This window comes from Protopterus annectens, chromosome 5.part0 (genome assembly GCF_019279795.1).
Source record: "Protopterus annectens isolate FY-2018-M chromosome 5.part0, PAN1.0, whole genome shotgun sequence".
In the NCBI taxonomy this organism is placed as follows: domain Eukaryota; kingdom Metazoa; phylum Chordata; order Ceratodontiformes; family Protopteridae; genus Protopterus; species Protopterus annectens.
Genome location: NC_056735.1, coordinates 576,124,722 through 576,148,747, shown reverse-complemented (window position 1 = coordinate 576,148,747; position 24,026 = coordinate 576,124,722).

The window sequence follows — 24,026 nt, the reverse complement described above, 5'->3', positions numbered from 1 at the left end:
ATATGGCCCTGTATGTCAGTCTATGGGGGGGATGCATCATAACTAACCTAGGCTGTTACAACATGTGAGGGGTATCAGGGGTAAGCTGACTTAAGGTATCTGGATGTACATTACCATACAATTCACCTTGAGTAAATGCAGGCCTACTGCTTCCTGCCATACAGACTGTTACGTTTGTCAGTGTCATTGTGTATGCATTTGTATGTATATATATATATATATATATATATATATATATATATAAACATATATATATATATATATATATATATATATATATATATATATATATATATATATATATAAATATGTATATATCTATTTAGCTATAAATATATTCACACACACATACATCTACATGTATAAATACATTTCCTGTACTGTTAAATGACTGTGCTAGATGATATGTTTGTGAAAACATCAGGGTTATGATTATCAGACATGACTTAGCTGTAAATAACTTTGGCAATGGTATGCAGGGTCCTGGGTTCAAGCCTTGCAGAGGCTGTTTATTTTGTTGCTGGGCAGAACAAGGGCCGTTTGATACAAAGTGATTAAGGCATTTTTAAGCAGTTGTAAGTGGGTTTGCAAGGAGGTAAGTAATGCTAACTTCCGGTTACAGTTTCTTACACTCAGTTAGCTTCTAAATTGCTTAACCTGTGTAAGCATTGCTTACCTCCACAGAAAAAGGCTTAAACCCACTTACTGATGCTTAAAAGTGCTTACTCTTGCTTACCCCTGCGCTAATTTCTTTAAAAGAAAAGAAAAAAGGGTTGATAGGAAAGTGGTGAAAAAGGGGCACAAAGAGGGAATGACAGTAAGAAAATTAGCTAGGATTGTGCAGGAAGGGTGTAGGGAAAGTCCATAGCTGTCCATTTCCTATACAGCAATAGCTGTACATATACTCTGAATTTGGGGATAGATTTGGACACTCAAACCCCTGAGAGAGTTGTGAGGACAACAATAATATATTGTGAAGCCAATTAGACCAGATTACATGTGTCCAGTGGACATGTGCGAAATGGACAACTATGTATGGGGTGAGATTTTTTTTTTTTGGGAACAGATTGCCCTTTGTTTTTCAGGTAAGAGTGGGATGTTGTTGAGGGATAGTAGGTATATTTGGAGAGGTAGGTTGGGTAGGTTAACAAACAAGACAAACAAGATACATACAGGGGCAGTATATGACACATTTGGCGGGTAAACACCTTGATGAGGAGGGGTGTTGGGAAATCAGTAGCCCATGAGCCCCCTAGTGGAAATATTGGGACTGAGGTCCCACCCATGGGCAGCCACCACTGCACCTTCACAGCCCTGAAGGTGGCTGTGCTGGGGGTGAGTCAGAGAGCCAGACTGACCCTCTAGTCGCAACACGCGGCCCTCAAGCTGGTGTAGTAGATCTCCAAACTCCCAATTAAGCTTGCTAAGCACCACATCCTGGACCTGGCGATGGGTGACAGGTTCCTGTCCGTTCCCTCTTCTGTTGGGGGGGGCAGCCCCATCCCCTGAGGCAGTTCCACCCAAAGGTGGTGCAGGACCAATGGATGAGGAGGTCCCTGGTTGGGCCCCAAATCTGCTGGTACCCGGTGCCACAGCCAGCTGAGCTGGGACAGGTGGGTCCGCTGGGAGCCACATTCCCATACGAGCTGTGTTGTTTATGTTTTATCAACATATGTGGGTTAGTAATAGTCAACACATTCCAGGATTAGGATTAACAGCACACATAGATATTCCCATTACCCCAGACACCAGATATGGAACAGTTGCAAGCATATATGGGACCACAGTGGTAATTACCTCAGCATGCAGGTACATTGATGGCACCATGCCACCAATGTGGGAGTATTTCAACATAGTACATGCATAGAAACATATTTAAATAATTATCGAACAATAGGACATATGTCCCAACATTACAGTTAAGTCAGCACATACCATTTGAGTTGGGTATTTAGTTTATTGTTGCAGATATGGTGGGGGGGGGAAGATGTCTATTAACAACTAGTGTATTCCTGTAGTTCGCATTACTTTCCTAGTCAGTGCTGTTATCTGTATCTTACAAGTATTACTACACTACCCTATTGCCTTACTTTGGACAGTGGTATGGCTGTCAACAACTATATACATTAACTGGTTTTACCTGCAGTATACATGTATACCTGTGGAGGAATTGTTTGTTAACACTAACTAACTGTTTCTACACATACTCCCAGATTCCAGGTTGATGTTATGCACATAGCTGTCCATCTCTTTTTGCACAGACTCTGGGCATGTCTTGACCACATGCAGGTGAACCGGGACATATTTTGAATATTGCCCTCTTAAACCTTTAGTGAATTACAACACTCTTATAGAGGATTTCCTAGACAGTTATATTATGTAGCACAGTGCGGTTGACAGTGATGAGTAATACCTTATTATTCAGAGCAACTGCAGCACTCACAATGCCATACAATACCAGAGTAAACAGTACCTGTACAGGGTATCAATCTTTTACTTCTAGGCACAGTGTTCGTATCTGACAGACCTGTGGGAGCAATGTTTGTTAGCACTACCTGAATGTTGCCATACAAATTACCAGATTCCACATTAGTATAATGCACATACATCTCACTCTGTTACTGTACACACTCTGGTCACAGCTCGACAACATGGGGGTGTAGATGGGACATACTTGGCTTATTAATCTCATAACATTTTGGGGAATTGCTAGAGTGACAGGTTTGTTCTCATAGATGTCTGACAATCAGTGGTATTACTTGTTTGCTGCCTAAACATCTGGGATCATCCCACTGATTTCAAAGGGGGACAGGGGGACAGGCAGCAGATATAGGCTAATATACTGGATATTCTGGACATATCTGTACAGTTGTGGGGTATAATTCTGTATGCAGCCTACTAACACTCCCAGGATTTGGACCATTGCTGTGTCTGCTAAAAATAAAACACTGTCCATCACAGTTGTGTGTACTATATTGATATTGCTGTATATGTCTTATCTGATTTTTGTCTATAATTCTCCTGTGGTTTTACATTCTGACCTTGTATTACAATACTGTTGTAAAGGATTTCCTAGACAGTTATATTATGTAGCACAGTGTGGGTGGCAGTGATGAGTAATACCTTATTAATCAGAGCAACTGCAACAATTACAATGCCATACAATAGCAGAGTAAACAGTACCAGTGCAGGGTATCAATCTTTTATTTCTAGGCACAGAGTTCATATCTGATGGACCTGTGGGAGCAATGTTTGTTAGCATTACCTGAATGTTGCCACACAAATTACCAGATTTCACATTAGTATTATGCACATACATCTCACTCTGTTACTGTACACACTCTGGTCACAGCTTGACAACATGGTGGTGTAGATGGATGGGACATACTTGGCTTATTACTCTCATAACATTTTGGGGAGTTGCTAGAGTAGGACGTCCAAGAAGCAATGTGATGGTGAACGTACGGCAACTGCTTGGCTGAAAAAATAATAATGCTTGAATAAAATAGCCAGCAGAAGTGGTGGAATATTAAATAGTTTTAATAAAGACAAAGATAGAGGGTAGCGTGCCCTACTATCTACAATATCCAAACTGGTTTCGGCTGCAATAGCCTTCTTCAGTGGAAATAAAACACAATCACATACATAAATGTATATATAGCAATATAAAGGCAGTACATTGGTTAATTAAAGTTGGTCACTAAGACCAGGAGGAAATAAAGCACCTAATTTGATAATCCATTTGCGTTCCTTGAAATTCAGCAGATTATGCCAACCCACCTTATCCCTACATTTACCTACAATACTATCAATGACAGTAAATTGGAAAAGAGCAGAATTGTGTTTAACAACATGTTTATATAAGGCATTATTACTGCATTTATTTCTAATATTGCTAAGGTGTTCCCCAATCCTAATACGGAAAGGCCTGGATGTTTGTCCAACATAGAATGATGAGCATGTGCAGGTGGCTAAGTAAATGACCCACTCCGTGTTACAATTAGCCCAAAAATTAATGTTGAAAATTTCAGAAGTATTACGACTACTGAATTCCCTAGTGTGTTGAACTCTGTTACAATAAGAACAGTGGCCACATGGTACACAACCCAACACTGGGCCACCTCTCAGTGTACGTTGAACAGAAACAGAGGAGTTGAAACCCACCCTCTTATAGTGGCTAAACAATGAACCCAAAGTCCGACCTCTCCTGAAAGAAAAGGAACATTTGTCCTTCAAGAAAGGATGTAATTTCTCTTCTGCCATCAAAATGTTCCAGTGTTTATTAATGATATTCATAAATCCACATGTGTTACATCCATATGTGGTAACCAGATGAACTGGATCATTAGAAAGATCCTTATGTTTGTCTTTATAATGTAACAAATCAACCCTGTTCTGATTTGAAGCCCAATGGCATGCAGAACTCACAGTACCCGGGGGGGGGGTAACCTCTCTCCCGAAACCTGCATATTAAATCATTTCTAGTGGTCTCAAAGGTTTGTTGGCTTGAACAGATCCTTTTGGCTCTTAAGAATTGTGACTTGGGGATATTCTGGATGATATGTTGTGGGTGGAAGCTGGTAGCATGTAAAAGTGAATTATATTCAGGGAATTTTCTATACATCCATGTGGAAAGAGTATCATCTGGATTCTTGCTAACCTCCTCATCAAGAAAAACAATCTTGGATTTGTCGTAGTTTACTTTAAACTCTATTCCCCACACATTATCATTGAGGTAGCAAATGAATTCCTGAAGATAAATTTAATCCGACTTCCACACCATCCAACAATCATCCAGATATTGCCTCCAGATGTCCAATTCATCCATATATATATTGTGGTTCGAGTCATAAATCATAACCTCCTCAATATAGGCCATAAAAAGGTCCACATAAATGGGGGCAAAAGAAGCACCCATTGCTGTACCCTTAACCTGCCAAAAGCATTGGTCCTGAAAATATAATATGTTACTGGTCAGAACGTATTCAGCCAGGCATACCAAAAAAGTATTAAATCCTGGTTGGTACAAACCAGATCTCCCCAACCAATAGTCCAAAGCCTGTAAACCTGCCCAATGCGGGATATTAGTATATAGAGAGGTTACGTCCAAGGTACATAACAACCAATGAGGCTCCAAGTGAGTGTCACAAATGATATCCAAAAACTGAGTCGTGTCCTGAATTCTAGCTCTTATCAGAGGTAGTAAAGGTTTTAGAAAATGAGTGAGATATTCAGACAAGGGTTCAGTAATTGAGCCACGTCCTGATACAATCGGTCTCCCAGGGGGGGCTCCTAACATCATTATGTATTTTGGGTAAAAGATAGAAATATTGTTTACATGGAGATGAAACCATCATTTGGTTTCTATCTGACTCCATTATAATGCCCTCTTCCTGGGCCTGTATCAGGAATGATTCAATTTTGGTTTGGAAGTGGTTAGTTGGGTCCAGTAGCATAGCCATATAATATTTTTATCACCCAATTGTCTCATATCTTCCTTATTATATTCAGCCATATCCTGAATCACTACCGCCCCACCCTTGTCTGCCTGTACTATCACGATTTCTTTATTGTTCTTGAGCTCATCAACACATAGTACCTCTTCTTTAGAAAGACTATTATAAGAGACTTGAAAATCCTTAAGATTACAATGTAAATCCTTCAGGACATTAGCTTTAAAAATGGATCCCAAATGTGACATAGGTGGAACAAAAGTGGATTTTTTAAATCTAAACACTGGAGCTGTGGAAACAGTATCATTTGTAAAAAACAGTTTCAAATTAAGAAGACGACAAAAGTTAATTACATCTTGTGCTAAGGTATATTCCGGTACAAAAAAAACAGGAACGAAATTAAGTTATTCATATAACTAAAATATATGATAATTTTCGTGTTGTGTGATATTCTCTTGTTTTGCCTTATAGGGTGTTTGATAGATTAACATTTTTTTGCTGTTAACAAAATTGTTGATTCACCCATATTTTTGTGGAGGTACATATTATTTTTTATATATATTTTTGGGTATCATTTGCTTTTTGGAACATGGCGTTGACTCCTCTTGTAAAAGGTTTAGCCTTTGATATGAATGATTTAACCATTTTTGGTTTGGGAGTAACAGATATGGGCAATGATTCCTCGGGGTGTATTCAAGACCCAGACAAACTATGTGAATCATTATTTGTTAATTTGGGCAAAAGCATGAAAGGTCTACAGACCAATGTTTGGCATTTGCGCCTATTCAAGGCTTACCAATATAAAAAAAAAATTACACCACATGGCTTAAGGGCTAAAGTACAACCTTTGGTATATAATATTGATGAACAATTAATGGATGAATGGACTCAGATCCAACAGTCAGCATCCTTGAATTTTGTGGATGCTTTAGCCAATTTTTATGAACGGGCAGTCAAACTAGGTATTCAAGAGGTAGAGACCATTTGTATGGAGGCCAATAAATTTGAATCGAGTGGTTCTTTTACCTCCCGGGTGAATCAGTTAACCACTGAATTATTAAAGTTAGAACAAGTTCTCAAGGATAAAAAAATTGAAGAAGTTTCAAAGGGACATAGGTGATTATGAAAGAGGCAAACCATTTGATATTCCTAGGAATGTCACTTTTAGGCTTCCTAATAACAAACCTTTGGCCCCCAAGAGGAAAAGACCAAAATCCATTTTGAAAAGAGGCTCCGAATCATTGAGCTATTCATCAGGGGATGATACGTCCTCCAATACTGACGGGGAGGGAAACCACACAGACGCCTCACCTGATCCCAAGAGGAGGAGTTTGTCACACCCTTTGGGTTCAGATACAGACTAGGGGGAGGAAACACAAAAAATGTCAAACCCAAGGAGGGTTTGGAAGGTCTGTTAAAATTGATGATAGAACCTTAATAAAAAACATAAACATTCACAACATTTCATCTGTACATCTTAATGATTTACAAATTAAAGTGCTTAACAAAGGGCTTAATTTTGTTGCTGTTTTTTTTGTACCTTAGCACAATATGTAGTTAACTTTTGTCGTTTTCTTAATTTGAAACTGTTTTTAACAAATGGTACTGTTTCCACAGCTCCAGTGTTTAGATTTAAAAAATCCACTTTTGTTCCACCTATGTCACATTTGGTATCCATTTTTCAAGCTAATGTCCTTAAGGATTTATATTGTAATCTTAAGGATTTTCAAGTTTCTTATAATAATCTTTCTGAAGAAGAGGTACTATGTGTTGATGAGCTCAAGAACAATAAAGAAATTGTGATAGTACAGGCAGACAAGGGTGGGGCGGTAGTGATTCAGGATAAGGCTGAATATAATAAGGAAGTTATGAGACAATCGGGTGATAAAAATATTATATGGCTATGCCACTGGACCCAACTAACCACTTCCAAACCAAAATTGAATCATTCTTGATACAGGCCCAGGAAGAGGGCATTATAACGGAGTCAGATAGAAACCAATTGATGGTTTCATCTCCATGTAAACAATATTTCTATCTTTTACCAAAAATACATAAGGATGTTAGGACCCCCCCTGGGAGACCGATTGTATCAGGACGTGGCTCAATTACTGAACCCTTATCTGAATATCTCACTCATTTTAACTAAAACTTTTACTACCTCTGATAAGAGCTAGAATTCAGGACATGACTCAGTTTTTGGATATCATTTGTGACACTCAATTGGAGCCTCATTGGTTGTTATGTACCTTGGTAACCTCTCTATATACTAATATCCCACATTGGGCAGGTTTGCAGGCTTTGGACTATTGGTTGGGGAGATCTGGTTTGTACCAACCAGGATTTAATATTTTTTTGGTATGCCTGGCTGAATACGATCTGACCAGTAACGTATTCTATTTTCAGGACCAATGCTTTTGGCAGGTTAAGGGTACAGCAATGGGTGCTTCTTTTGCACCCATTTATACAGACCTTTTTATGGCCTATATTGAGGAGGTTATGATTTATGACTTGAACCACAATATATATATGGATGAATTGGACATCTGGAGGCGATATCTGGATGATTGTTGGATGGTGTGGAAGTCGGATGAAATTTATCTTCAGGAATTCATTTGCTACCTCAATGATAATGTATGGGGAATAGAGTTTAAAGTAAACTACCACAAATCCAAGATTGTTTTTCTTGATGTGGGTGTTAGCAGGAATCCTGATGATACTCTTTCCACACGGATGTATAGAAAATTCCCTGAATATAATTCACTTTTAAATGCTTACAGCTTCCACCCACAACATATCATCCAGAATATCCCCAAGTCACAATTCTTAATAGTCAAAAGGATCTGTTCAAGCCAACAAACCTTTGAGACCACTAGAAATTATTTAATATGCAGGTTTTTGGGAGAGAGGTTACCCCCCCCCCCTGGGTACTGTGAGTTCTGCATGCCATTGGGCTTCAAATCAGAACAGGGTTGATTTGTTACGTTATAAAGACAAACATAAGGATCTTTTTAATGATCCAGTTGATCTGGTTACCACATATGGACGTAACACACGTGGATTTATGAATATCATTAATAAACACTGGAACATTTTGATGGCAGAAGAGAAATTACATCCTTTCTTGAGGGACAAATGTTCCTTTTCTTTCGGGAGAGGTCGGACATTGGGTTCATTGTTTAGCCACTATAAGAGGGTGGGTTTCAACTCCTCTGTTTCTGTTCAACGTACACTGAGAGGTGGCCCAGTGTTGGGTTGTGTACCATGTGGCCACTGTTCTTATTGTAACAGAGTTCAACACACTAGGGAATTCAGTAGTCGTAATACTTCTGAAATTTTCAACATTAATGTTTGGGCTAATTGTAACACGGAGTTGGTCATTTAATTAGCCACCTGCACATGCTCATCATTCTATGTTGGACAAACATCCAGGCCTTTCCGTATTAGGATTGGGGAACACCTTAGCGATATTAGAAATAAATGCAGTAATAATGCCTTATATAAACATGTTGTTAAACACAATTCTGCTCTTTTCCAATTTACTGTCATTGATTGTATTGTAGGTAAATGTAGGGATAAGGTGGGTTGGCATAATCTGCTGAATTTCAAGGAACGCAAATGGATTATCAAATTAGGTGCTTTATTTCCTCCTGGTCTTAGTGACCAACTTTAATTAACCAATGTACTGCCTTTATATTGCTATATATACATTTATGTATGTGATTGTGTTTTATTTCCACTGAAGAAGGCTATTGCAGCTGAAACCGGTTTGGATATTGTAGATAGTAGGGCATGCTACCCTCTATCTTTGTCTTTATTAAAACTATTTAATATTCCACCACTTCTGCTGGCTATTTTATTCAAGTGAGTTGCTAGAGTGACTGGTTTGTTCTTATAGATGTGTGACAATTAGCTGTATTTCTTGTTTGCTTCCTAAATGTCTGGGAACATCCCACTGATTTCCCAGGGGGACAGGGTGACAGGCAGCAGATATGGGCCAATTTACTGGACATTCTGGACATATCTGTACAGTTGTGGGGTATGATTCTTTATGCAGCCTACTACCACTCCCAGGATTCAAACCATGACTGTGTGTGCTAAAAAGACAACAGTTCACATCTCAGTTGAGTGCGCTATTTGGATTTTGTGGTCTGTCTTTTCCCTGTTTTCTGTCTATGCCTCTCTCAGTTGCACTATGTGACCTCTTGGGATTACACCAGTCATATGCAGTCATTCCTACACATTTTATTTATGTTGCACAGTGTGGGTAACTGTGCTTAATATAACAGTACTATTAAGTGATTGCAAATATACATTACCATATGACACCAGAGTAAACACATGCAGTCCAGCAGTTAGACCTTTATTGTCAGGCTATTATGCTTTTATTTACATACAACCTATATCAGACTCTTCCTGACCTATTCTCTGGTATATGCAGTACATGCCTTAAACAATACAGGTTTTTTACAGGCAATTAACTTACTACTACTTTTAGATTTATTTCCTATGACAGTACATGCAAGAGTATTACTAACCTGCCTTGCATCGCAAATGGTCCAAGCGACATCCATGGGCCTTCTGGTTCACAGCCAGCTCACTTGCTGCTGTGAAGGACATAAGAGGAATATTTAGTCATACCTATCCATAATATACATGAGCTGGCAATTATTAAACAGGTAGTGGACTGATACTTACACATGGCTGGGACCTCCCCTGTCCTCCTAGCCTCTTGGATCCACTGATCCAAGAGATCCCCCTTTCACCGCTTCAGGTCGGCATAGTGATGCCTGACCTGCTCACCAGTTTGAGGTATGGCAGTGGCACTGGTTTGGTCATGGGCGAGATGGTCCCAGGCTTCCGATTTATATTGGGAACCCTGGTACTGGCCCTGCAGCAGTCTCTGGTCATGATCTTTCACAAGGAGTCCTGCCATGACTCTGGACTCCTGGATGCCCCAGCACTGCACCTGAAAGTGCACACCCTCTCCCATTCCAGACATATTGCCTATAAGGGGAAGCTACAACCACTTATGATATGTATTTCCACCTGCTGGGTTTAAATAGGGCCAGTTCCCCACACTTTGCCATGATTGGATGGTTTTGAAAAGGCTAAGCTATGGGCAATCCTGGTTACCTAAGGTTGGAATTGCTTAAAGGGGTATACTAATAGACAGACTGAGTTAGCTTGTCTACACATTGCTTACACCTCCTAAGCTGGGCTGTGCAATGCTTAGCGCTGCTTAATATTTAAGTTGTATTATATTTGCTTTCTGGCATTGATTTATTATTCATTACATGTTATATATGTGTTTGGTATCCATGATTCATGTGTACATAGACTGTATGGGGTCCTAGTGTTTATTATGAGATCTCAACACATTATTACAATGACACCTCACATCTGGACTTAATGCAGTACTCCAATTCATATATTTATGTTATGTAGTAGGCTATACAACATAAAGCTGTATATAGATTCCTTTCACATGTTCAGTTTGGATTCCCTATAGTGAGGATCTGTTTGGTGATATGTCAGTTCTATGTACTGCTGTGATGGCTTGGTGGTTAACTGCTATGACTGTGGTGTACAGTGTCCTGGGTTCAAGACCTGCAAGGCTGCTTATTTTGTTTCTGGCCAGAACAGCTGCTGATGCATACAGAGTGCTTAAGGCACTTTTAAGCAATTGTAAGTGGGTTTGTGCAAAGCTAAGCAATGCTAACCTCCGGTTAAATATGCTTACAGAGAGTTAACTTAAATATTGCTTAACCTGTGTGTGCATTTCTTAGCCCCATGCAAACGGGCTTAACCTCACTTACTACTGCTTAAATATGCCCACTCCTGCTTACTAGTGCTTAATACTGCTTACACTTGCTTACTTGGGCTTATTACCGCTTACCACCACACTAATTTAGACAGTAATGTGTACTGGTTCTTGGGAAGGTGGTGGATTAGGAAAGTTTATTTAGTTATTATCCATTACACATTTTACCTTCAATTTGTATCCCTGATTCCTGTGTACATATACTGTATGGAAAGTTGTGATTATCTGTGCACTTTGCAACATTATGACAATGACATCTCACATCTGCATTTAATGCAGTTCTCCAGGCCACAAACATATGTTATTTAGTCGGTTATGCAACTAAAAATATTGGTCATAAAGTGATTTAACATGGAAAATGGAATGGTACTCAAACCAGGAATGACTGCTCTTAAGGTGAATGTTCTGGCCACTACACTATTGCTGTACTGCTTAATTTGCATATATCTTGCTTTTTATCCTCTTGTGCCATTTAAGCTGCATTAACCGTATCTAAGCGATGGGCAAAAACATGCACCTACGATTAAATTTAATCTGTTTCATAAAAAAAAAAAACATCTTTATATTTGCTGTTTTAACTATTGCTCTTGTAAATGTGGGGGATGTTGCTGGGGGTATGCGAACACCTATGAGCGGTCCTGCTCATTCTTTTATTAATACTCTGCTGTTGTTCATTGCAGGAGCATATATATATTCTGAGAGCTCTGATCTCAGACATGCCCCGTGCACTCGTACATGCTCCGTGTAAGTTTAGGAGCTCAGGCAGTGTGCCTTCATTAATATGCATGGCCATCCTGCTCCTAAACGGCCGCTTCCATGCAGGACTAAGCTAGTGAATCTGGGAAAATGCCTTTTTCAATGTCATATCTCTACTATAAACAAGCCTGTGTATTTCTAATAAATGTTTAAGACTGTATATATCTATGCAAGCTATGTACATGCTCTAAATGATAAGAACCAAAAAACCAGACTGGAGGATGCAGAAGAACAGAGTGAAATCCACATGATGTTAGCGTAATAAAAACTTTTAATCCACGCTTTTGTAACCAAACTTCTTCAGAATAAAATGTACATTCTCTACATCACATTTAAAAACAGTTTTGAGATGCCTCTGCACCAATAAACATATATTTCCACTTAAACAGTTACACAATTAATCAATAAAATTTCAATGCTCAGGAAGTTATTTCCTTATATAGACTCTACGGTCTTTCAAAAAACATTTAATGTTAACAGCATCATTTATACCAGGTTTTTTGTCTGAATTTAATCTGATTTGCCATAAAGCATGTATTTGTTCAAGATTTGTTTTGAAATTGCCATCCTAAAATCATGACTTCCTTGCTCCAGCACAGAAAACAAACATAGGACAGGTGGTAGTATGCTTTTAAATATACATATTATACAGGTAACGTATTCCTCTTGGTTAATTAAAACTAAGGTACCCCCTTTGTCATTTTTCATTACTCTTATTTTGCAATTCTCCTGTATTTCTTTCAGGGCTTTCCTTTCTTCCTTAGATAAATTGTAATACATTTTTCTTTTCTTTACCCCCTCCCCTATGACATTTCTTATTTCACTTTCACAAGCTGATTCAAAAACTTTAATGATATGCAATAAATTAGGGTTGTATTAAGAAGGCTTTACATATTTGGTGCTCTTGCTAACAATGTCTTTAAATACATAATTCAAGTTTAAAGACCTAGTGTACTTTTAAAGGCTTAACACAGTTTTTGCTATGTTTGCCCTCCTTGAGGGTACAAAGTTTAAGCCCAAATTCAAAACTTTCAAATGATTTTTATTTAAAACAAAAGTAGACAAATTTATAACATTGTTTACCGGTACAGAATACCTATTTAATTGTCCATTGAAGAATTTGACACTGTTGGTTCTCTTCTCCTTAACATGCGCATTCTCTGGCTTCTGCCCTCCTTCTCCTCAGCTAAAAAGTCTTGGTTCTAGCCCCACCATCACTTTCATTATTGGTTGTTGCAGGGTTGTTAACAAACAGTCCATTGCCAGCACTAGAAGTCCCTGCTTCCACAACATCCATTACAGAGCCATTGGTTCCTTCCCTATTTAAACATCTAACTTCAGAAGTTGCTTGAAAGTTCTTAGTTTTAGGGGCGTGGAATATGTTACCTGTATAGAGAAAATGCTAGGTAACAGTCTAGAATACAGATTAACAGACATGGTGGAAGTAGCTAAGAGCTACAGGAGTGTTTACTCTTTTGTTGTTTGAGAATTTAATGAACAATAATTTAGAGAAGGACCTTTATGATTTTTGCCACATAGACAATCTGAAATTAGGCTCCTTCTTTGGAATTCCTAAAACACATAAAAGTAAAACCTGTCCTCCATTTAGACCCATTGTATCTGCCCTGAATTATATCACAGAGGTTATTTCTAAGTTAAATCCCATTGTTCAGCAAATGAGTGCATACTTAAAAGAGTCATGGGACTTTTTAAATAGTATCAGGGAATACACTTTAGTTACATCTTTTGATCCCACCACACAAGTGATGTTTAGTCTTTATGTTGTCTCTCTTTTCACCTGTATTCCCCACTTTGAAGGAGTGGAACAAGTTAGAGAATACTTAAATACATTTTCCACATTTAGCAATTCTGAAAGTAATTTCTATTGTGAATTAATGGATGTTTTATTAAGCAACAATTTTTTGTATTTAACAAAAAAATATACAAACAAATTTGGGGGGTAGCTATAGGGTCCCCTGCAGCACCATCCTTTGCGAACATTGTGACGGGTCAGTGGGAGTGTACTGTGCTGGAACCACTAGTCATGGAATACCAGATTACATTTTTTAAGAGATTTATTGATGACTTGTTTTTTGTCATGGTTGGGGATATACAAAAAGTGCAAAGTTTTGTTGACACCCTTAACTCCAGATCAGGATACTTAAAATTTGTCCTGGAGGATGTGGGACTAAAAGTCCATTTTTTGGATGTGAATTTGGAATGGGATGTTAAGCTTTATAAGTTAGTTGATAGGATTTTCAGGAAAGAAACTTTCACCAACAGTTACTTGCATTATACCAGCATGCATCCTCATTACATGAAGAATAATATTCCAAAAGGACAGATCATAAGAGCCAGTCGAATGACAAGTGAAATGGGTGACTTTTTGAAGGAAATAGAATTTATCACCCATCTCCATCTTGTCTCCCATCTCCAAACTACTTGAAAAATATATCCATCTACAACTGCTACCCTACCTCATCGACAACCACCTGCTAACCCCCACACAACATGGATTCAGGCCTGGACACAGCACTACTACCACACTACTCTCTTTCCTTGAAACTGTGAATAAAGCACGCGACTCCGGCTGTATTGTATCCACCCTCCTCCTGGACCTTTCAAAGTCCTTCGATACCATCTCACACAACCTTCTCCTAACCAAACTCTCTAATCTAAATCTATCAGCCTCTTCCTTCAACTGGTTTACCAGTTACCTTTCCAATAGACAACAAGCAGTCAAATGGAAGAAAGCCTTCTCCCCATTCCTCAACACCCGCACTGGAGTACCCCGGGGTTCCATAATAGGTCCCCTATTATTCAATATATTTATAAATGACCTCCACCGTGCCATCCCTAATGCTAAAATCATCCAATATGCAGATGATTCAACAATTATCTGTTCTTCTAAGTCCACTTTCACCCTCATAAAATGAACCCAAGATGCCTTCTCATCCATGGAACAATGGATGCTAGATAACCATTTGACACTCAATGCAACAAAAACCAAACTCATGCTATTCACCCCTTCCAAAACCACAATTATCAATAAAAACTCATTCGCCATCACCAGTCAGAATAACATTTCCCTTGAAATAGTATCCAATACTAAACTGTTAGGTGTCCTCATTGACCATCAGTTTAAATTTGATACACACATACAAACAAATATTAAAAAACACATCAGAAACGTGGCATGTCTATTGCCACAATCACTACATCACTCCATCTACTAGATTTCTTCTCTCCATCACATATCTCATCACTTCTCTCCTTTAAGGTGCCCCACTCCTAACTAACCTATCATCTTCCACCAAGACAACACTTTCTTCCTGCTACAACAAAATCGTCAAATTTTCCACTGGCCACAGATGCCCCACTCATCACTGTATTGTCCTCCACAAACTACATTGGCTAGAGTTGCCCAACTCTCTTATCTACTCCCAACTAGTTTATGCTCAAAAACTAATTTTCAGTCCCTCCCTATGCCCTTCTCTAGCCTCAACCCTTACAATGCACCTACCCAACAGACTCCTAAGAACAAATGCCCAGAATCTGATCAAACTCCACAAACCAGCATGCCCAGCAGGCAAACTCCTACTCTCTTTCTCCTTAGCACATCTTTGGAACTCCCTTCCACCCCATATTTGCCTCACCAGCTGCTCCACCACCTTCAAAACTCTGCTCCACTCACACCTGGCATCACTCTGGGAATGTTCATGTTCCCATCCTGAATAACACCCACGTAGCTACCTTACTACCTACCCTTTCTCCTTTTTCCTAACTCAACTATCTACCTCCTCACTTTCCTCTCTGTCTCTTCTTCCCCTAACTCATCCCTCCCTTATCCTGACTTAACCTATATATCCCCCCTCACACCATTCATATTTTCCATATGGGAATATATTTACTTGTAAATAGCTACTGACAGTTATAACTGACTTGTATATACCTACTTAATGTAACAGACTTAACTTCTTTTGTAGCAATGATAGGAACTATATATTTGTAAACTTTACAAATTGTTATATAACTTCTTTATCTTCTAGAGTGTATTATTAAATGCTTTGTTTTTCATGTGCGCTTCATACCCTTATGTTTACTATAGCATCCAGGTACTTTTTATTTATTTTTTTGTATACTTTGTGTCTAATGAGATTTTCACCCCAGGACTCCATTGAAAATGAGCTCTTTTGGCCTAATGGACCATCCTGGCAAACAAACTGCAAATAAATAAACAAACTGCAAATAAATAAATAAATAAAAATCACTACCTTACTTGTTGAAAGAGGGTATAGTAAGAATCTGTTGAAATAGCAGGCTGGATATATCACACAGAATAGGGACAGTCTCTTTCCAGCCATCGTTGAGCATGGGTTTTCCAGTATTAATACAAAACAGAACCATGACAGGAACACATCTGATGCTGGTAATTATTTTTGTTTGGACATGACAGTAGATAGTGGTATTATCAGAAACATTATTTCTGGCAACTAGAAATTTTTAGAGGGAAACAAAGATTTACAATCCATTGTGGGGACCCAACCAATGTTTGTATATAAAAATCAAAATAATTTAAAAAACATTTTAGAAAGAGAGAGAAACAGACTTGTTCATTGTCCCAACATCACACAGAAAAGATGGGGCATGTATAAGTGTGGGAGCTGTAACATATGTAGATACATTTCTGAAGGTCCCTTAGTTAATTTAAAACATTTGCCTTACACTTTGAACATTGCAGGGCACTTTAACTGTAAGAGTAAAGGAGTTGTATACATTGGTATGTGTGCATACTGTAGTGCATTCTATATTGGTATGACTACAAGAGCCCTATGCACTAGAATAAAGGAACATTATTACAATATTAGAAAACAAGACAAGACAAATGCTTTTTACAAGCATACAACCACCTGTCCCATGTACAAAAAATGTTTGTTTTCTGTGCTGGAGCAAGGAAGTCATAATTTTAGGGGTGGCAATTTCAAAACAAATCTTGAGCAAAACGATGCTTTATGACAAATCAGATTAAATTAAGAAAAAAACCTGGTACAAATTATACTGTTGACATTAAATGTTTTTTGAAAGACCGTAGAGTCTATATAAGGAAATAACTTTTCTCCCTAGGCCTTTGCTGAAAAGGGTTTTATCCCAGTCAATCTTTCCCAACAAACAAAGATAAATAAACTAGCAATCAAATAAATAAATAAAAATAAACATATCCTATAATGCATGCCAACCCAGTACTGGGACTCTGATCAAGATCTAATTTTAGTAATACCATTTCCTAAGATGTTTGTATTTTTCCCATAATTTTAGCATTGTTCCTTTTCTTCAAAACCTCCACAGTCTGTGCCAACCAAATAGTTAAGTACTGTAACTCACCAACTTCCCATATCCCTGGGAACTGCTTCTTCAGATCCTCCACTCTCCACAAATTTATATCTAAAGCTTGTATTGTACCAACATTCATTTTATGCCCAGATAACCAGACAAGTTCCTCTAAATGTTCCAACACTTTAGGCACATCCTGTCTTGGCTGCATCAGTATTATTAAAACATCATCCTCAAACAATTTCAGCTCTATTTTATTCCATTTATAGCCTCTTACTACTGAATTTCTTATGCTGTGAGCTAATAGCTCAAAAAATAACTCAAAATGTAGTAGAGATAGAGGACAACCTTGTCTAGTTTCTGTTGTGATGCCAAACACTTCAGATAAATTAGGCCTTACGTTTATATGTGAAGTCAATCCTTTGTATGCTTTTCTTTGATAAACCAGAGATGTCAGAAATCCTAGGTTCTCTAACACTTTAAACAAATCCTTTGTTCTACTCCATCAAAAGCTTTTCTACATGCAGGTATATTAATGATACCAATATTTTGTTTCTTTCACATCTTAAATAATCATAAGAGTCCGTATTAGTTTATCCAAAACCCTCCTACCATCTAGAAATCCTGCTGATAATTTGAAATTAGAGCTGTTATAACCTTAGCTATTCTTTTTGCAATTATGGACATGAAAAATTTGTAGTCATGATTCAAAATGGAGATGCAATAATAGGAGGTAGAACATCTTGGATCCTTTCCTTTATTGTAAAGAGAGGTAGAGTGAGAGAGAGGGAGAGAGATGGTTTTCTTGTCGAGCTGACAGACGTTAAGCAGTTACTCAGTGTACTAAGCCCTCTTTTCAAGTGGAATAATGTGAGCTTCCTCAGTTTTCATAACGCTTTTAATATTTGACTGATGAGCACATTATTTTAAAGATGACTGTAGCAAATCCACAATGTTTGTAAGTTAACTAAACATCATGCTCACTGTTATACAAACACGTCTGTGGGAGCGGCCTGTTGGTGAAAGCAGTAGTCATCCGTCATTCTAGAAACTATGTAGTGGAATTAAACGCCTGATAGGATCCCAAAAGCTTCCTAGTTATCATACTCATATGTAGTTAGTGGAAAATATGCAGTAAGATTAAACCCCTGACCAGTCCTTAAAATATCCTAATTAAAATAGCTGCAAGTGTGGACCAATAGGGGAGAAAAAACATTCAGATATCCTGCTTTACCAGCATGCCCTCACTGTTCTAATTTTATTCAGTGTTATTACCATGTTAATACCATTATAAGAAGCTAAGGGAAATCTTCTAAGCACAGAGCATTTTTTGCTGACAGTAATTCATTCAGGTATCAATACAGTAGTACTCTTTTTCAGGGCTTACGAAAGACTGATTGCTATACATTACTAAAAACATTTGTATGGTCTTAGAATATTATTCTGTTGAAAGTAATTAATTCAATTGTCCTTAAAAAAAGCCTGCATCTAATGACTCACAACTTTGTCTAACATCTTTCACTCCACTGATCTATTCTATCATTCGCATTTAGACAACTCAGAGCTGTAATTATCACACAGACACTTCATTTTCTAAATGAAACCTGCCCTGATGTACTGCAAATAGTGTATATTACAATTGTATGCACTCTTTATATTTTTGTTAGCTGATAATGTTATTTTAAAGATGTGAATTTTCACTCTACTCCTGTTATCTCTCAAGAATTATAGTTATAACGTTCTTTGTATTCTCAGGGTGAGACTGAAGCTGGTCACTTACAGTTAGTGCTATTGCCTGGAAAACATGGACAACAACACAACAACAACAGACACATGAAACCTGTAAAAATAAGATGTTCTTCATACCACATTGCTGCAGTCCTAACACTTGGGGGTAGTCCGCTGTCCCAGTCGGCCCGAATACCAAAGTATATGGCTGACGTCTGTCAAGGCGCATTAGTCTGACGTCAGGACGTCAGGGTACAAATGCGCATGACCGACGTCATATCCTCAGTCTTTTTTGCCGCATGGTCCGATGCAGAAGCAGTTTTGCGAGTGCAGGTTGGCGTTCTGAAATTTTCTGAAGTCGGAGTTTCAGACCGAATCAAAGTTGGCTAAGTACCCGTTGGGGAATATTTTGTTTTTCTTGCCTCAGTATTTAACCGGATGTCAGAAAAAGTGAATAACTGTATTTCTTGTGGGAAACAGATACCTCATAGGGATTACCATACCTTGTGTATACCTTGTTTAGGGCCTGAGCACGGCGTTGTTGGATGTCGCTCTTGTGCTAGATTTAACAAACGCACTATAAAGAGAAGGTTAGACTGTGCCAGGTTAGTTTTTGGGAAGCGTTGTAATTATAAAATGCCGTCGGATGCTCCCAGGGCCGCTTCGTCCAAAAAGCGCAAGGACAAAGCAGCAAAGCCTAGGTTGGAAGAACCGTCAGTCCCGGACGTCGGTTCTTTAGAAGGCTCAGTGGAGCCGGAGGCTCTGCCAGAAGTTTCTTTGGAGTCTCAGGGAGAGACTTTACTGTTACAAGATGTGTCTTCTCAGGAGGTAGGCCAGGCTGAAGGGGCTTCTCAGGTGGCTGTTCTCCCCTCTCTTCCTAAGGTGGTTAGGCCCTCCCCTTCTGTTTCCAAGGCTTCTTTGAGAGACAGGCCAGGTTTAACTTCAGTGGGGGTCTCTCCTAGTTCTTCGGGATCTTTGCCTAAGAAACATATGCTTAAAATGGCAGAAGATTTGATTACTATGATTAGAGGTTCTATGCCCCCTCCTGATAAGAGGCCTAGGGTGGAACCTGAGCTTGAGAGTTTTGAGCAGTGTTCGGAGGCTTCTGAGTCTTCGGCTGAAGACTTGCAGGAGTATCCTCCTTATTCTGATTCTGATGTGGATGATTCTACTCCTTCGGCTTCTCCTCCTGAGGATTTCTCTTTTTCAGAGACTCTTCATTCCATGAGGGAGCATTTTAAATGGGAAGGCCAAGATTTCTCTGATTCCAGGAAGAGGCTTAGGGAATTTTGTTTTACCCCAGCATAGGCCTTTAGCTATACCTCCTGTTCTGGATGTGGTGGAAGATGTTTTGCAGAGGCTTCCCTGAACCCTGATTCTTTGCCTCCTGCCCCAGTTAAACCAGATAGGTATTATAGGGTGCCTGAAGCTCATAAGTATCTTTTTAAGAGTCCTAGGGCAGACCCAGAAGCTGTTTCTCAGAGGCCTAAAGGTGTTAAGGCTTCTGTTGTTAAAAATCCTGTTCCTACTGATAAAGAGGCAAGGGCTTTGGATAGATGGGGAAAGAAGGTGTATACTTCTTCCACTTTAGCCATGAGGGCTTTGAATTGCCAGTTCCACATGTTAAAATATCAAAATTATCTCCTTTCACAATTGAAGTCTAAGGTGGATGCTCTGGCGGAAGGTATTGAGTGTAAAGAGTTGCAGGATTTAGTTCATGTGTCTGAACAGGTGGGTAAGCATTCCTTGCAATGTGGTTTTGATGCTGTGCAGGCCTCTTCGAGGGTGGCTGCCACTGGTTCTGTTCTTCGAGGCACGCCTGGCTAAGGGATCAGAATTTAGCTGAGCATGTTAAGACAAGGATTTTGGATGCTCCGTTACAGTCTGACGTGTTGTTTGGTTCGCCTGTGGAAGCTGTTTTAAAGAAAATGGAGGACAAGGCTAAGTCTATGCAGACTGTTAAAGATTTTTTGCAGGTTCAGCCTCCGAAGTTTAGTAGAAATTGGCCTACTAAGGGATGGACATATCCTGCTTATGATTCCCAGTCTAGGGGTAGGTCTAGACGTGGTAGGGGCAGAGCTCAAGGTTCTTTTAGGCCTAGGACAGGGAGTTCACCTGCTCATTCTTCTGGTGAGGGCAGGGGTCAGTCCTTTCGTAAACAGACCCAATGACCTGCCTTTTCAGCTGCCAGTGCTTTCTCGTCTGGCAGCACCTTTGGGAGGAAGGCTGGCACTTTTCAAAGAAAATTGGAGTTTAATTACCCAAGACAGATGGGTATTTGGATATCATTCACCACGGTTACAGGTTTTATTTCCATACCTTGCCTCCTTTCAAAGGCATGCCAGACATTCCTCCTCTACAAAGAAAAGAGGCTCACAAGCAAATTTCGCTGTTACTCCAAATAGGGGCCATTCAGCCGGTTCCTGTGCCAGAAAGGGGCCTAGGATTTTATTCTCGCCTGTTCCTAGTACCAAAGAAGGGGAACACGTGGAGACCAATTTTGGATTTATCTATCCTCAACACTTATCTGGACATTCCCAAGTTCAAAATGTTGACGTTACAACAGCTTTTACCTCTGCTGGGCAAAGATCACTGGATGGTAACTTTGGATCTCAAGGAGGCTTACCTTCATGTACCTATCAGACTAAGTTGCAGGAAGTATCTGCGATTTCGAGCTGGAATTCCCATTATCTGTTCTCTGCATTGCCCTTTGGCTTATCTACTGCCCAGAGTATTCACAAAGGTTCTGGCTCCAGTGATAGCTTACTTCAGGCTAAAAGGAATACAAATCTATCCTTACTTGGACGACTGCCTGATTCTGGCTCAAGAAAAGGAAGACCTTTACAGCATTTGGAATATGTGATAGCAGTGCTAAGATGCCTGGGGTATTCTGTGAGCGAAATAAAGTCCAGTCTAGTACCCTCTCAAGACATGTGCTTTCTGGGTGTGAGACTGAATACAGCAACCCAGATGGCCTTTTAACCCCGGACAAACAAAAGAATCTTTCCCTTTACTTCCATCAACTATCTCTTCAGTCCGGGCTGACTGCAAGGACAGTCCTTCAAGCCTTAGGGTTCATGGCATCTTGTATTCTGGTGCTTCCCAATGCCAAACTGCATATGAGGAAGCTGCAATGGTATCTCAAAAATGTATGGACACAGCACTGCCAGGATTTGGACACTGTCATTCAAATAATACCTTGCATTCAAAAGGAATTTTTGTGATGGGCTCAGGAATGTCACCTAAACAAGGGACTCTCTGTGACCCGGCCAGAGGCGAGTCAGATTCTAACGACAGATGCCTCAGACATAGCTTGGGGAGCTCATCTGAATGGAAAGTGGATACAAGACAAGTGGCCTGCCAGACTACAGCATCTACATATCAACATGAAGGAGATGTTAGCAGTCCAGTTTGCATTAATGGCTTTCAAGGAGTTACTTCTTCCAGGGCAGGTGTTGATTCTAACAGACAACACAACTGTCATGTGGTACATCAACAAACAAGGGGGAACACATTCTTACCCTCTATGCAGGCAAGCAATGATTTTATGGGAGACTGCGCTCAGCTTGCAACTAACTCTTCAGGCAAGGTTTCTGCCGGGAGCACAGAACTCCTTAGCAGATGTGTTAAGCAGACAAATCATGGATCCCCACGAGTGGAAACTGGATCTTCATGTATTTGAAATTGACAGTGTCATGGGGAACTCCAGACATAGATCTGTTCGCTTCTCCACTAAACCACCAGCTGCCAAAGTTTTGCACAAAAAGGTTTCATCACACAGCTTGGAAAGTGGATGCTCTTTCTTTCAGTTGGGAAAATCTTCATGTGTATGCCTTTCCACCTCTGCCTCTTCTCCCAAAGGTACTCCTAAAGGTCAGACAAGACAAGCCAAGGATGATTTTAATAGCTCCAGATTGGCCTCGGCAACACTGGTACCCATTACTGAGGAGTCTGGTAAGGAAGCCTCCATGGCCTTTACCTTTGATTCCACACCTATTGTCTCAGAGGGACGGTCATCTACTCAATGTCAAGCTTCACTCTCTTCATCTAACAGCCTGGCATATTCTGTTTTGAAACACAGCAGGTCTCAACTTCCTCAACAAGTTTTGAATGTGATTATGGAAGCCAGAAGACCTAGTACAAGGAAAGTGTACGCAGAAAAATGGAAGAGATTTTTATTTTGGAGTGCAGCAAAGAATTTGGAGGTTTCTGAGCCTAATTTGAGTGTGGCTCTTCAATATCTTACTGAGTTATTGGACAAAGGTTTGTCTTTCTCTTCCATTAAGATTCATGCTGCAGCAATTTCAGCTCACTATGATTGTGACCCACCATTGTTTTCTCATCCTTTGTTCAAGCAATTTCTTAGAGGGGCAATGAATATAAGACCCCCACGTAGAGCTCCTACTCCTGCTTGGGATCTCAATTTTGTGTTGGAGAAACTTACTCTACAACCTTTTGAGCCTGCGGCTACTGCTGAGTTGAAATATTTGTCATGGAAGACTGCTTTTTTGTTGGCCATTACTTCTGCAAGAAGGGTTTCTGAATTGCAGGCCCTTATGGCGGTTGAGCCTTTTGATTTTCCATAAGGATAGGGTATCATTACGTACTAATCCTTCCTTTATGCCTAAGGTGGTTTCTAGTGTGGCTTTGAACCAAACTATTCATTTGCCTACTTTTTATGCAGATCCCCAAAATAAGGGGAAAAGATTTTGCACACTTTAGATGTACACAGGCAGTTGCGTTATTATTTAAGCAGGACTAAGGATTTTAGGCAGTCTCAGCAGTTGTTTGTTTCTTTTGCTTTGAGTTCTCAGGGCAAGCCTGTGTCAAAACAAACTATTTCTAAGTGGATTGGGTTTTGCATTGCATTTTGTTATTCCCATCATGGCAAGGAGATTCCAGCTGGGATTAGGCCTCATTCCACTAGGGCTACT